The 12,893-nt window shown below is 43.9% G+C and overlaps 1 long non-coding RNA gene across 1 annotated transcript in view; it reads right to left on the bottom strand.

Moving 5' to 3' along the window:
* The window catches only part of LOC141085343 (uncharacterized), a 198,964-nt gene that overhangs the window by 40,151 nt on the left and 145,920 nt on the right, over positions 1-12,893 (bottom strand). The window contains exon 4 of the long non-coding RNA XR_012231278.1: positions 873-934. This is a non-coding gene — a long non-coding RNA (uncharacterized lncRNA). The remainder of the gene's footprint in view (positions 1-872; positions 935-12,893) is intronic.

The following is a 12,893-nucleotide window of genomic DNA, read 5'->3' as shown; positions in this document are numbered from 1 at the left end:
TGATGTGTTTTTTACCGCGAAAAAACGCATCGCGGTAAAAAACGCAGCATGCTCATTAATTTCGCGTTTTTTTCCCGCGTTTCTGGCTTTTTCCATGTGTCTAGAAACCGTGCGGAAAAAAACGCAAAAAAACCCCATGCAAAAATCGCGGTAAAAACGAACAGAAAAAAAGTACCGTTTCTGGGAAGGGAGTCCTGTTTTTCAGCAGAAAATTTCTGCTACGTGTGCACTTAGCCTAAAAGTATAGCACATGCTGTTTTTCTCATGTCAGTTTACAGACAGGAAAGGTGAAAAATGTTTGATGACTGGGGGTCCAAATATTGAGACGCCCACCTAACCGGAGAACAGGGTGTGTGACAGTGCCCTGTGTGAATGAAGCATGTGCGACCACCACTTCTAAATGCAGAGAATGCAGCAGTGGTCGCACATGCTCATTACTGCTGTCTTCAAATTGGGATTTTTGTGACCCCCAGTCTTGTTATCAGTAAGGGTCCAAGTATTCGGACCCCAACAGTCATAATGTTGGTAGATGATATATGTTTAAGGGACAACACCTTTCAAAAGATCCAAATTTATAGTTTTTATCATCCTTGAAGTGAAAAGACCACCTTGAAATAAGAATCATTCATTTTCACTCTTTTTGTTTTTGCAACCCCCTCTTTGGATTGACTCGGCACTGGCCAAGTTGTAGAGCCAATCCTTCTCGGGTGTGGCGGATCTTTCGTAAAAACATTGCTCGAATTCTCCAGGCAGAAATGTTTGAAGAATTCCAAATGTGTGCGAGGAGGTAGGATAAAGTGGTTGTGGGAATGGTCGCTCTGCTAGACTGGTCAAAAATGAAAAATAATAACTCTTCCAGAGTCAATATTTACCTCCATGACCCGGGCGTTGGTTGTCTCATCTTCATAGGGCTGGTCACAACATTAAAGGTTACCTAAATGAAAAAGGGATAGAGAAATCATTTTCATCTTCATCCATTAGTTATCCTCTTCATCTTTTTGCCATACATGCTTGTGATCACATTAGTATACAGGTCTTAAGACATAGGTTGACACGAGTACCAGCAAACCTGGTCAGATTCTCGGCCTGTTGGGCTTGAGAGGGTCATAATAACATGGGTAAAAGTATTTTTACCTTGTCTAACAAAGGGTGTTATAGACACAGTCCACTATGATTCTGAGGCCTACCAGGATGGAAGAACTTTACCAGTCACCCTGCTATGCAGTATGATGTAATATCAAGAAATATCACCATCAGATGATCTAAAAGAAGATTCTGAGAATAAAAATGTATGGTTCACCCTTACCATTGGCTATCCATGTCTGATGAATAGGGTATCTACCCCCTAGGGCCCACAATGGTCAGCAAGAACACCGATGAACCCAAAGGTTCCCATACATTGTCAATTACTCTTGCCCAAATGCTTGTTCAGTTTATTGTTTGGCCGACTGTACCTTCTTTAGATCCTGTGTAGACCAAAACGTCGGTCATGTTAAAATCTGTCTGTTGACATCTCTGTTTGGGGCAAAGGCAGGACACCCACATACACAAGAAATCAAGGGTCAGACTTCCACTGATTGAACATTGATGAGTTACGTAAGTGAAGAAGATTCATATACCTATTTAATGGCGATGGAGAAGAAGACATGACTCTTAGGTCAGATGTGTTTTCTGTTTAACAACGTTGAGGAGTCTTTCGAAAGCTGAATCTTAAGGTCCCATACACATTAGGTGCTTAAGCTGATTGAGCATCTCGGCTGTCTCTACCATACAGAGAATCGCTCATTCAGCTGAGGGCTCCTGTGTTCTCTGTAAGAAAGTTATCGTCAGACATCTCTGCCGGTGGCTTAACTCTAGGAAAACAAAGCAATCTGCAGTCTGAAACTGGACACACTCAATCGATATCTCCCCTTATAGCTACTTGGCCTGCGCTCCACACAAATATAAATTAAAATGTTGTTCGAACTCATCAGTATCGGCCAACATTTATCTAATATGTATAGGGTGGCTTTAGACAAGTCCCCCACACCACAAGTTATGAGGCTGGTGACATCTGTGGTTGAGTGAGAGGAAATACACCCTCATACACATGAGTTCTCAAATGGGCAACTAAAGGGTCAGCTCTTCATTAATTGAATATTGATGACAGAGGAGATTGTCATAATTCTATAGTGGAGGCGATACCATGTTTCATGTTTGGAAATGTTGTGGAGCCTTTTGAGAGCCAAATTCACTCCCCAAATTATGAGATTGCTGATATCTGTTGTTGAGGAAGATGCAAAACACTTTTATACAAATGAGATGCTGAGATGGGCATCTGAAGGGTTGGCTTTCACTGATAGGTCATCAGTTGTCAATGTAACTAGAGAATCTTCTCATACTTTCCTAGAGGGCAAAATATGATTATACATTATCTGTGGTTTGGGGAGAAGCAATAGACCCCGATACACACAAATTCTGAAATGAGGATTGAGTGGACGGTATTCCACCGATTAAACATCGATGACCTATCTAAGTGGAAGAGCTTTCAATGCTTCTATAGTTGGAGGGGTACGATGGCTGAACACAGTCACATATCGTCCTTATTTGGCAATGTTGCAGAGCATTTTGACAAGTTCACATCACAAATTAAGAGATTAGGGCTAACTTCAACTAGAGACCCTTCTCTTCAACCCTTGGAGTCTTTCTCTATGACTGTCATGATCCAGTTTGGATCTGACAGATAAATGTAGACGTAACCTTTTTTTTCCCTTAAGCTGTGTACTTAAGGTTGTTTTTTGCCCCCGGTGGCCGTTATGGTCATTGCACTGGTGTTTTTAGTTCTAGTTTGCCCTCGGTGGTGGTTAGTGTTATTGCACGGGAATCACTAACAGGTGTGATTGCTCATTAAAGGTGCGTCAGTTGTGCTCACTCACTGTTGGTGATATTATTGGTCTTTTCCAACCATTCTTGGTGAAGGAAGGAGCTGGAGGAGAGAGAGAGTCCCAAGCAGCTCAGTCAGAGTCCTGGAGTGGCAGCTATGGTGTCAGTGAGGAGGTCTTGCATAGCTTGGTGGAGTGGCAGCTATGGTGTCAGTGAGGAGTTCCTGCAAAGCGTGGTGGAGTGGCAGCTATGGTGTAGAGCTGCACTCAGTTGCTGGACTCTGTTGCTGGAAAGCTGCACTCAGGTGCTGGACTCTGTTGCTGGACAGTTGCACTCAGGTGCTGGACTCTGTTACTGGACAGTTGCACTCAGGTGCTGGACTCTGTTGCTGGACAGTTGCACTCAGGTGCTGGACTCTGTTGCTCCAAGGCGGCACTCGGGTGCTGGACGCTGTTGCTGTAAAGCTGCACTCAGGTGTTGGACATGGTCGGAGGAAGATGCACTCAGGTGTTGGACTCTGTTGCTGGGAGCATTAGCAACAGAGCAAAGCTAAATGGTGTTCCCTGTTTGTCTCTTTCCCTTATGTGTGTTTCAGTGCAGTGGTGGGATTAGTGTCTGCACCGTCCACTTCACTAGAAAGGGCTAGGTGCAGGGCGAGCTAGGGATATTAGGTATCCTGATCGGCAGCCGTTGCGGAACCGGCCTAGGGATCATTAGGAGTGTAGAGACACTGACTCAGGAGAGTGCAGGAGGTCTCCATGTCCCCGTTCCCCATCACAGGGCCACCATTGTAATTGTTTCCCTGGTTTTCCCCTTTATTCTGAAATTCGCTCTGCTGGAGGCGGTGTATCCAGACTTACATGTACTACTGAAATTTGCCTGCTGGAGGTGGTGTATCTGGCTGCACGTATTATTATTTAAATTCTCCCTCCTGGAGGCGGTGTATCCATGGTCACGCGTGTCATATAAATTCGCCCTGCTGGAGGCGGTGTGTCCAGTCACGCGTGATTATGACAATGACCCATGAACAATAAAGACTGGATAATTGTATGACATCCTTATTTTCTCTGATCATTACAACATGATTATTAGAACTTGTACAAAGTTCTCGTTGCCACCATTGACTCATGGCAGACACTTACTCATAGAATATTTATGACACAGATATAAAGCTCTGACAAAGTGTCACAAGCAAAATATATAATTGACGGCCCAGCCTGGATATATGTGATATTAATATTTTATAGATCGGATACTCTTTAAATATGGATAATGTGTCTGCATCGGATCCTCATCAGATCCATAATTAATATCAAGGAGATAAAACGGTCTCGTTCCGGAGGAAAATTCCTTTAGTAGCATTCCTCTCCCGTGAAACAACATCAGGTTCCCATCGAGTCGCCCACTGTGACATTCGCAGATTTCACAATATGTGGCTCCTTGTTTTCTGCTTTTACCGCTCACACCCATTTGCGGTGATGACGCCTGGGTTTAATGTCTTTGAAAAACTCATTTTTGGCATTTCATGAAAACCGAGCAGTCATGACCTCGAAACTTTGGAAAGACATTTTGTGATTCATTAAAATTCCCCAGAAGAAGAGTAAAAAAAAAGGTTTAAAGGACCACTTCCGAGACGTCTGACCTTACGTAAACAAGCCGTGAATGAGCATTTGTTCCTTTGGACCAAAACATTATCTGGATATAGAAATTGCTTTCTTGAGTCATGACTCTAAAGGCCACGAGAAGTAATCGTTCGGCCTGGCTTGTGACTCCACAATACGCAGGCACACAGCTTGACAAGGCGTTTTCTGTGTTCTCTACAAGAAAGACTCCTCTGGCGGCTTATCCCCTGGATAAAAAAGGATAGGATCTTTTTCCCCCTTGACATCATCAAGTGATCCCACCGATATCGGAAGACTCTGACGACTTTAGTCAGATGTGGTAGGGGTGCCTTAAAGAGTAGCAAAATGTTATTTTTCTATTTAATTATTGATCAGCCTTTGCAAACTTATAAGTCTTTGTAATGTACTCCATTACCTAATCTGGATTTCTTTTTTCCACAAACTCCTTGGTGAAAGTGCAGTTTTAACCGCTTCATCCATGCACTTAGAGTAGCTGATTTGATCTGCAGGTCTAGCAAATATTCAGACTCCTGAGTGAGCTGCTCTCTTTCTCTCCCACATGCTCAGACGCACAGGAGAGTAACTGGTGTCTGAGCATGGTGAAGATGTAACTTTCCTATATTTGCTAATTGTACAACCTCTGAAAGTATAGTTTTTTCCATTCTATTACCTCTATTATTTTTAACCCCTTAAGGACGAAGCCACTTTGCACGTTAATGACCGATTTTTAAAATCTGACATGTGCCACTTTATTAAGTAATAACTCTGGAACAGTTGAACGAATCTCAGTGATTCCTAGACTATTTTTTTCTTGACATGTTATACTTCATATTAGTGGTAAATTTGCTCAATATGATTTGCCTTTATGAAAATATTTAAAATTTGAGCAAAAATTTGAACATTTTGCAATTATCAAACTTTCAATTTTCATGCCCTTAAATCAAATAGTTATATCACACAAAATAGTTTATAAATAACATTTCCTATATGTCTACTTCACATTAGCATCATTTTTTAAACATGCAATAATTTATTTTTGTTAGAAAGTTAGAGGGGTTAAAAGTTTATCAACAATTTTCATTTTTCAAAGAAAATTTACAAAACCTATTTTTTTTTAGGCCCCGCAGCACATTTGAAGAGACTTTGAGGGGCCTATGTGACAGAAAATACCCATAAGTGACAGCAAACTGCACCCCTCAAGGTGTTCAAACCTACATTTAAGAAGTAGGTACACCCTTTAGGTGCATCATGTGGAAGGAAAAAAATGAAAACTTTACTTTTTCCCACAAAAATGTTGCGTTAGCCCCAATTTTTTCATTTTCACAATGATATCAGGAGAAAATGGACCATACAATTTTTTTATCCAGTTTCTCCTGAATACACAGATACACCATATGTGGTGGAAAACTACTGCTTGGGCGCACGTCAGGGCTTGGAAGGGAAGATGCACCGCTTGACTTTTGGAATGCAAAATTGGCTGGAATCATTAGCGGACCCCATGTCGCGTTTTGATCCCCTGATGTGCCTAGACAGTGGAAACTTCCAACAAGTGACCTCATTTTGGACACTACACCCCTGAAGCAATTTATCTAGAGATGTGGTGAGCACCTTGAACCCACAATTGCTACACAGAATTTTATAACGTTGAGATGTGAAAATGGAAAAATACATTTTTCCCATAAAAATGTTGCTTTAGCAGCAAATATTTCATTTTCAAAAGGGTAAAAGGAGAAAATGGACAGTACAATTTGTTGTGCAATTTCTTCTGAGAAACTGATTCCCTATATGTGATGGAAAACTGCTGTTTGGATGCACGGCAGGGCTCGGAAGTGGAGAACCATTTAACTTTTGGAGTGCAAAATTTTCTGGATTAGATAGCTGACCCCATATCATGTTTGCAGAACCCCTGATGTGACTAAACAGTGGAATTCCCCACATGTAACCCCATTTTGGAAACTAAATCAGTGAAGGAATTTATCTAGAGGTGTGGTGAGCAGCTTGAATCCACAGGTGCTTCACAGAATCTTAAAACATTGGACCGTGAAAATTGTAAATCATGTTTTTTCTCTTCGAATTATGATTTAGGATCAATTTTTATGTTTCACTAATGTAACAGGAGAGAATGGACCACATAATTTGCTGTGCAAATTCTCATGAGTACAAGGATATACCATATGTGCTCAGAAACTCTTGTTTGGGCAAACGGCAGGGCTTGGGAGGGGAGGAGCGCTATTTGATTTTTAAGTGCAAACTTGTTTGGAATAGATTGTGGATGCCATGTCGCATACAAGGGTCTAAAGCCCCCGTCTCACATAGCGAGATCACTGGCGAGATCGCTGAAGCGTCACCGATTTTGTGACGCAACAGCGATCTTGCCTGCGATCTCGCTAAATGTGACACATAGCGGCGACCAGCCCCCTTGCTGGATATCGCTGATTGTGCTGGAATGTCCTGGGCCATTTTTTCATCATTGGCGTCCTGCTGGCCAGCATGCATCGCTGTGTTTGACGCCGATGAGCAACCTCGTTGGCGACGCTGAACTCAGGGACGCAGGCTGGAATAGTTCAGAATAGCTGCTTTGTGACAAGGTACCAACGACCGCCGACGTCATTATATGGATCGCTGGATCGTTGCTGCGTCGCTGAAGAGATCTGCCTGTTTGGCAGCTTACTAGCGACCATTTAGTGACGCACCAGCGATCCTTACAGGTCACATCGTTGTCGGGATCGCTGGTGCGTCGCTATGTGAAACGGGACCCTAAAACAGAAAAAACTCCCACAAGTGACCCCATTTTACAAACTACCCCTCTTAATGAATTCATCTAGGGGGGGCAGTGATCATATTGATACCACGTGTTTCACAAAATTTTATGCCATTGAGTAGTGAAGAAAAAATAAATAAATTTTTACCACTATAATGTTTTCGCCCCAGATTTTACATTTTCACAAGGGGAAATAATAATAATAATAAATTTTATTTTGATAGCGCCGACATATTCCGCAGCACTTTACATTTCAGAGGGGATTTGTACAGACAATAGACATTACAGCATAACAATAATCACATACAGTAGATTATAACAAATACCAAGAGGAAAGAGGGCCCTGCTCGCAAGCTTACAGTCTATGAGGAAAGAGGTAGACACGAAAGGTGGGTGGTAACAGTTGCCCTGATTGTATGGACCAGCCATAATGTTAAGTGTGTAACAGTACAGACACAGAGGGCTAATAGATGCATAAAGCATGTGGGAACATGATGCGGGAAATCTGGTTATGGTAAAACTTTTGGCTGTGCCACACAGGGATAGATTAGGTTAATGTGTTGAGGCGATAGGCCAGTCTGAATAAATGCGTTTTCAGGGCACGCTTAAAATTGTGGGAATTGGGGACTAATCGTATTGACCTGGGAAGTGCATTCCAAAGAATTGGCGCGGCACGTGTAAAGTCTTGGAGACGGGAGTGGGAGGTTCTGACTATTGAGGATACTAACCTCAGGTCATCAGCAGAACGGAGGGCGCGGGTAGGGTGGTATACTGAAACAAGGGAGGAGATGTAGGGTGGTGCTGAGCCATGGAGTGCTTTGTGGGTGAGGGTAATAAGTTTATACTGAATTCTGGAGTGGATGGGTAGCCAGTGTAATGACTGGCACAAGGTAGAGGCATCGGTGTAACGATTGGCGAGGAATATGATCCTGGCTGCAGCATTCAAGACAGATTGGAGAGGGGAGAGTTTGGTAAGAGGGAGGCCGATTAGACGCGAGTTACAGTAGTCGAGACGAGAATGAATAAGAGAAAGAGTAAGAGTTTTTGCAGAGTCAAAAGTAAGAAAAGGTCGAATTCTAGAAATGTTTTTGAGGTGCAGATGACAAGAGCGAGCCAGTGATCGAATGTGGGGGGCAAAGGAAAGCTCGGAATCAAGTATGACCCCAAGACAGCGGGCCTGTTGCTGGGGAGTAATAGTGGAACCACACACAGAAATAGCAATGTCGGGTATAGGTACATTAGTAGAGGGAGGAAACACCAGGAGTTCAGTCTTTGACAGGTTCAGTTTTAGATATAGTGAGGACATGATATTAGACACAGCGTTTAGACAATTGCCGGTGTTTTCTAGAAAGGCTGGCGTGATGTCAGGAGAAGAAGCGTATAATTGGGTGTCATCAGCATAGAGATGGTACTGGAAACCAAATCTACTGATTGTTTGACCAATAGGGGCAGTGTACAAGGAGAAGAGGAGGGGGCCTAGAACCGATCCTTGGGGGACCCCAACAGTAAGGGGAAGGTGAGAGGAGGAGGAACCGGCAAAAGATACAGTAAAGGAGCGGTTGGAGAGATAGGAGGAGAACCAGGAGAGAACGGTGTCCTTGAGGCCAATGGAACGGAGCATAGTGAGGAGGAGCTGATGATCCACAGTGTCGAATGCTGCATAGAGATCCAAGAGAATTAGCAGGGAGTAATGACCATTTGATTTAGCTGTTAGCAGATCATTAGAGACTTTAGTGAGGGCAGTTTCAGTGGAGTGTAAAGAGCGGAAACCGGATTGGAGAGGGTCGAGAACAAAGTTTTCTGAGAGATAGCGGATAAGACGGGAGTGGACCAGGCATTCCAGGAGTTTAGAGATGAAGGGAAGATTAGAGACAGGTCTATAGTTAGCGGCACAGTTTTGGTCGATGGATGGTTTTTAAGTAGTGGATGTATGATGGCATGCTTAAATGAGGAGGGAAAAATACCAGAAGAGAGAGGTTAAATATTTTAGTTAGGTGAGGGGTGACAGCAGGGGAAAGGGACTGGAGGAGATGTGACGGAAATGGGTCACTGGTGCAAGTAGTTGGGCGAGAAGATGCAAGGAGCCTGCTTACTTCTTCTTCTGTGACTGGTTCAAAATCAGAGAGTGAGCTAGATGCAATGGGGGAGGGAGGACAGTGCATGGTATGAGGTGATTGGGAGATAATTTCCTGTCGAATCTGGTCAATTTTTTCTTTGAAGTAATTGGCCAGATCGTCAGCTCGGAGCTCCGTGGTTGGGGCCTGTACTCTTGGATTGAGTAGAGAATGAAAAGTGTCAAAGAGACGTTTCGGGTTATTGGACAGTGAGGTGATGAGGGTGTTGAAATAGGTTTGTTTGGAGAGGTGAAGGGCAGTGTTGTATGTTCTAAGCATAAACTTAAAATGGATGAAATCTTCGTGTAGATTGGATTTTCTCCACAGACGTTCGGCGCACCTGGAGCACCGCTGCAGGAAACGTGTTTGCACCGTGTGCCAGGGTTGTCGCCGTCTGTGTTGTGGTGTTCTATTTATAGGGGATGCAAATTCATCCAGGGCACTTTGAAGTGTTTCATTGTAATGCTTCAATGCAGAATCAGGACATGAGAGGGAGGAGATAGGGGCCAATGAAGACTGCAAGTTCTTCATAAGTTTCTGGGTGTTAATGGCCTGTATGTTTCTATAAGTCTGGACAGTGGGGGTGACCTGAGCAAGCCTGGCAGTTCTTGATAGAGAATGAAAGAAGGTTGTGGTCAGAGAGCGGGAGAAATAGGTAAAACTGACCATATAATTTATGACACAAATTCTCATGAGTGTGGTAACACTCCATATGTGGTTGTACAGTATAGTTTGGCCACATGGCAAGACTTGGGAGGGAAGGAGTGCTATTTGACTCCTGGAGAACAAATTTCCATAAAATATTTTGTGGACTCCATATACAGAGCCCCTAAGTGCCAGAAGAACAGAAACCTCCCTCAGTTTTCCCCAGTTTGGACATTACACTCCTCTGGGAATTTATCTACAGGTGTAGTGATGATTTTGACTCTGTAGGTGTTTTCCAGAAACAAGCAGCAATGATGTTGCTAAGTGGAAATGCAAATATACCATTGTAGTGCCCGTACAATATAGTGTCAATACATTGTAGTGTCCAGTACATTGCAGTACCCAGTACATTGTAGTGCCCATACATTGTGCCCAGCTCGTGCTTCTGGAGACATGCACCACATAAATTAAGTGGGCTCTCATCACATCAATGACAGATATGTCAGACATGTAGATGCTAAATGTGGTTTAGGCACATTGTGGGGCCGTTTTCAGAGGTACAATTTTTACTTATATTTATCTTTTTACTCACTTATTTTCCAGCGGTATGATGAAAAACCATAGTTTTTGCTACTTTTTTTCTTTACGGTGTTCACTATAGGGGTTAACTAGTGAGACAGTTTTATAGATCGAGTCGTTATGGATGCCAAATATGTGACTTTTTTGTTTTGTTTTTACATAAATATGTGTATTTATTGGTGTAATATGTTTTGTTCTTTATTTCGTGGGTTTTTTAAATATTTTTTTTCAATTCTTAATTTTTTTTCCTTTTTTACTTAGTCGGTCTGTAGGACTTTGACTTTTATTAGTCTGATAATTGGTCTCATGCATTGCAATACATCAGCACTGCAATGCACTAGACCTGTGATATTACACAGGCAGATTGACTATTATACCCTGCCTATGGCTGGGTCTAAAGCACCTGTCACACATGGCGATCTCGCTAGCGACATCGCTGCTGAGTCACAAGTTTCGTGACACTGACCAGCGACCGTCCCCCCTGCCGGTTATCGCTGATCGTCCTGAAATGGCCAGGACATTTTCTTTGATCACTGGTCTCCCGCTGGCCAGCACGCATCGCTGCATGTGACAGGCAGGAGACCAGCGATCAGCGCGCTGGTAACTAAGGTAAACGCAGGGTTTCTAAGCGGCGCGCAGCACTTAGAAACCCGATGTGTACCTTAGTTACCAGAGCGCTGGTGCAGGGAGCTGGTAACCAAGGTGCACATCGGGTTTTTAAGTGGCGCGCTCTGCTTAGAAACCTGATGTGTACCTTGGTTACCAGCTCCCTGCACCAGCGCGCTGGTAACTAAGGCACACAGTGGGTAACTAAGCGACGTGCGTCGTTTATTACCCCCGTGTCGCTGGTGCTGATCGCTGGTGAAGCTGCCTGTTTGGCAGCTCACCAGCGATCATGTAGCAACACACCAGCGATCCTGACAAGGTAATATCGTTGTCAGGATCACTGGTGCGTCGCTATGTGTGACGGGGCCCTTACAGAACACCATATCTGGCACACCAGGAGGTCATTGCTTGGCCTCCGGCTGTCATGACTTCCTCACGGAGGTGCTGATAGGGGTGAGAGAGGGAGCCCCCTCCCTCTCACAACCTTCCAAATGACACGGTCACTATCAATCATGGCATTTGGAGGTTTGATCAGCCAGATGAGCTGAGGGCACCAGCCCTGACTGTTACCAAAGGAGCTAAGAGTTTAAGTGGAATTGTAAAAAAAGACAAGGCAAGGAGAAAAATATTTAGAACTAGCTGAAGAGCCCGGCGCTGCCCGGGCATAGTAACTAAGACACCAGAAACGCATTGAGAACGCAAGCATCTATATCTTCTATGCTGGCATTTTAACCTCTACCCTGTATCGATTGAAGTGAATAAAAGAAATTTGTTTTCACTACATCGTGGAGCTGGACAACCTTTTTCCATGTCAGAACCAGAGCGCTGAGTGGAATGGTCTTAACTTCCATACCAGGGATCCCTTTAAGAGAGGCCTGGGGTCAGTACCAAAGCGCAGAGTGGATCTGCCCTGACTTCCATACCAATGATCCCTTTAAGAGAGCCTGGGATCAGAACCAGAGCGCTGAGTGGATTTGCCCTGACTTGCATACAGGAGATCCATTTAAGAGAGCCTGGGGTCAGTACCAGAGCATTTGAAGGCAATTGCCCTGACTTCCATACTGGGGATCTCTTTAAGAAAGGCTTGGGGTCAGTACCAAAGCGCAGAGTGGATTTGCCCTAACTTGCATACCAATGATCCCTTTAAGAGACCCTGGGGTCAGAACCACAGAGCTGAGTGGAACGGTTTTAACTTCCATACCGGGGATCCCTTTAAGAGAGGCCTGGGGTCAAAACCAAAGTGCTCTGTGCTCCTTTCTGTGGGGCAGACAATGGCTGGGAGCTTATGTTCCCAGGGATGCCAGATTTCTCCCACCCAGTCAGTGTCTGCTGAGGTGTTGTCAAGTGGAAAAACTTGCTCATAGCAACCAATCACAGCTCAGCTTCTTTTAACCAGCTCTGGCGAAATGAAAGATGCTTCGTGATTGGTTGGTGATACACAGATACATACATTCAGTTTTATATATACACTCACTGGCCACTTTATTAGGTACGCCATGCTAGTAACGGGTTGGACCCCCTTTTGCCTTCAGAACTGCCTCAATTCTTCGTGGCAGAGATTCAACAAGGTGCTGGAAGCATTCCTCAGAGATTTTGGACCATATTGACATGATGGCATCACACAGTTGGCGCAGATTTGTCGGCTGCACATCCCTGATGCGAATCTCCCGTTCCACCACATCCCAAAGATGCTCTATTGGATTG

Source organism: Dendrobates tinctorius, unplaced genomic scaffold, assembly GCF_039654945.1.
Source record: "Dendrobates tinctorius isolate UK_male_01 unplaced genomic scaffold, ASM3965494v1 ptg000028l, whole genome shotgun sequence".
In the NCBI taxonomy this organism is placed as follows: domain Eukaryota; kingdom Metazoa; phylum Chordata; class Amphibia; order Anura; family Dendrobatidae; genus Dendrobates; species Dendrobates tinctorius.
Note: the sequence above shows the minus strand (reverse complement) of the source record. Positions and strands in the feature narration are given on the sequence as shown.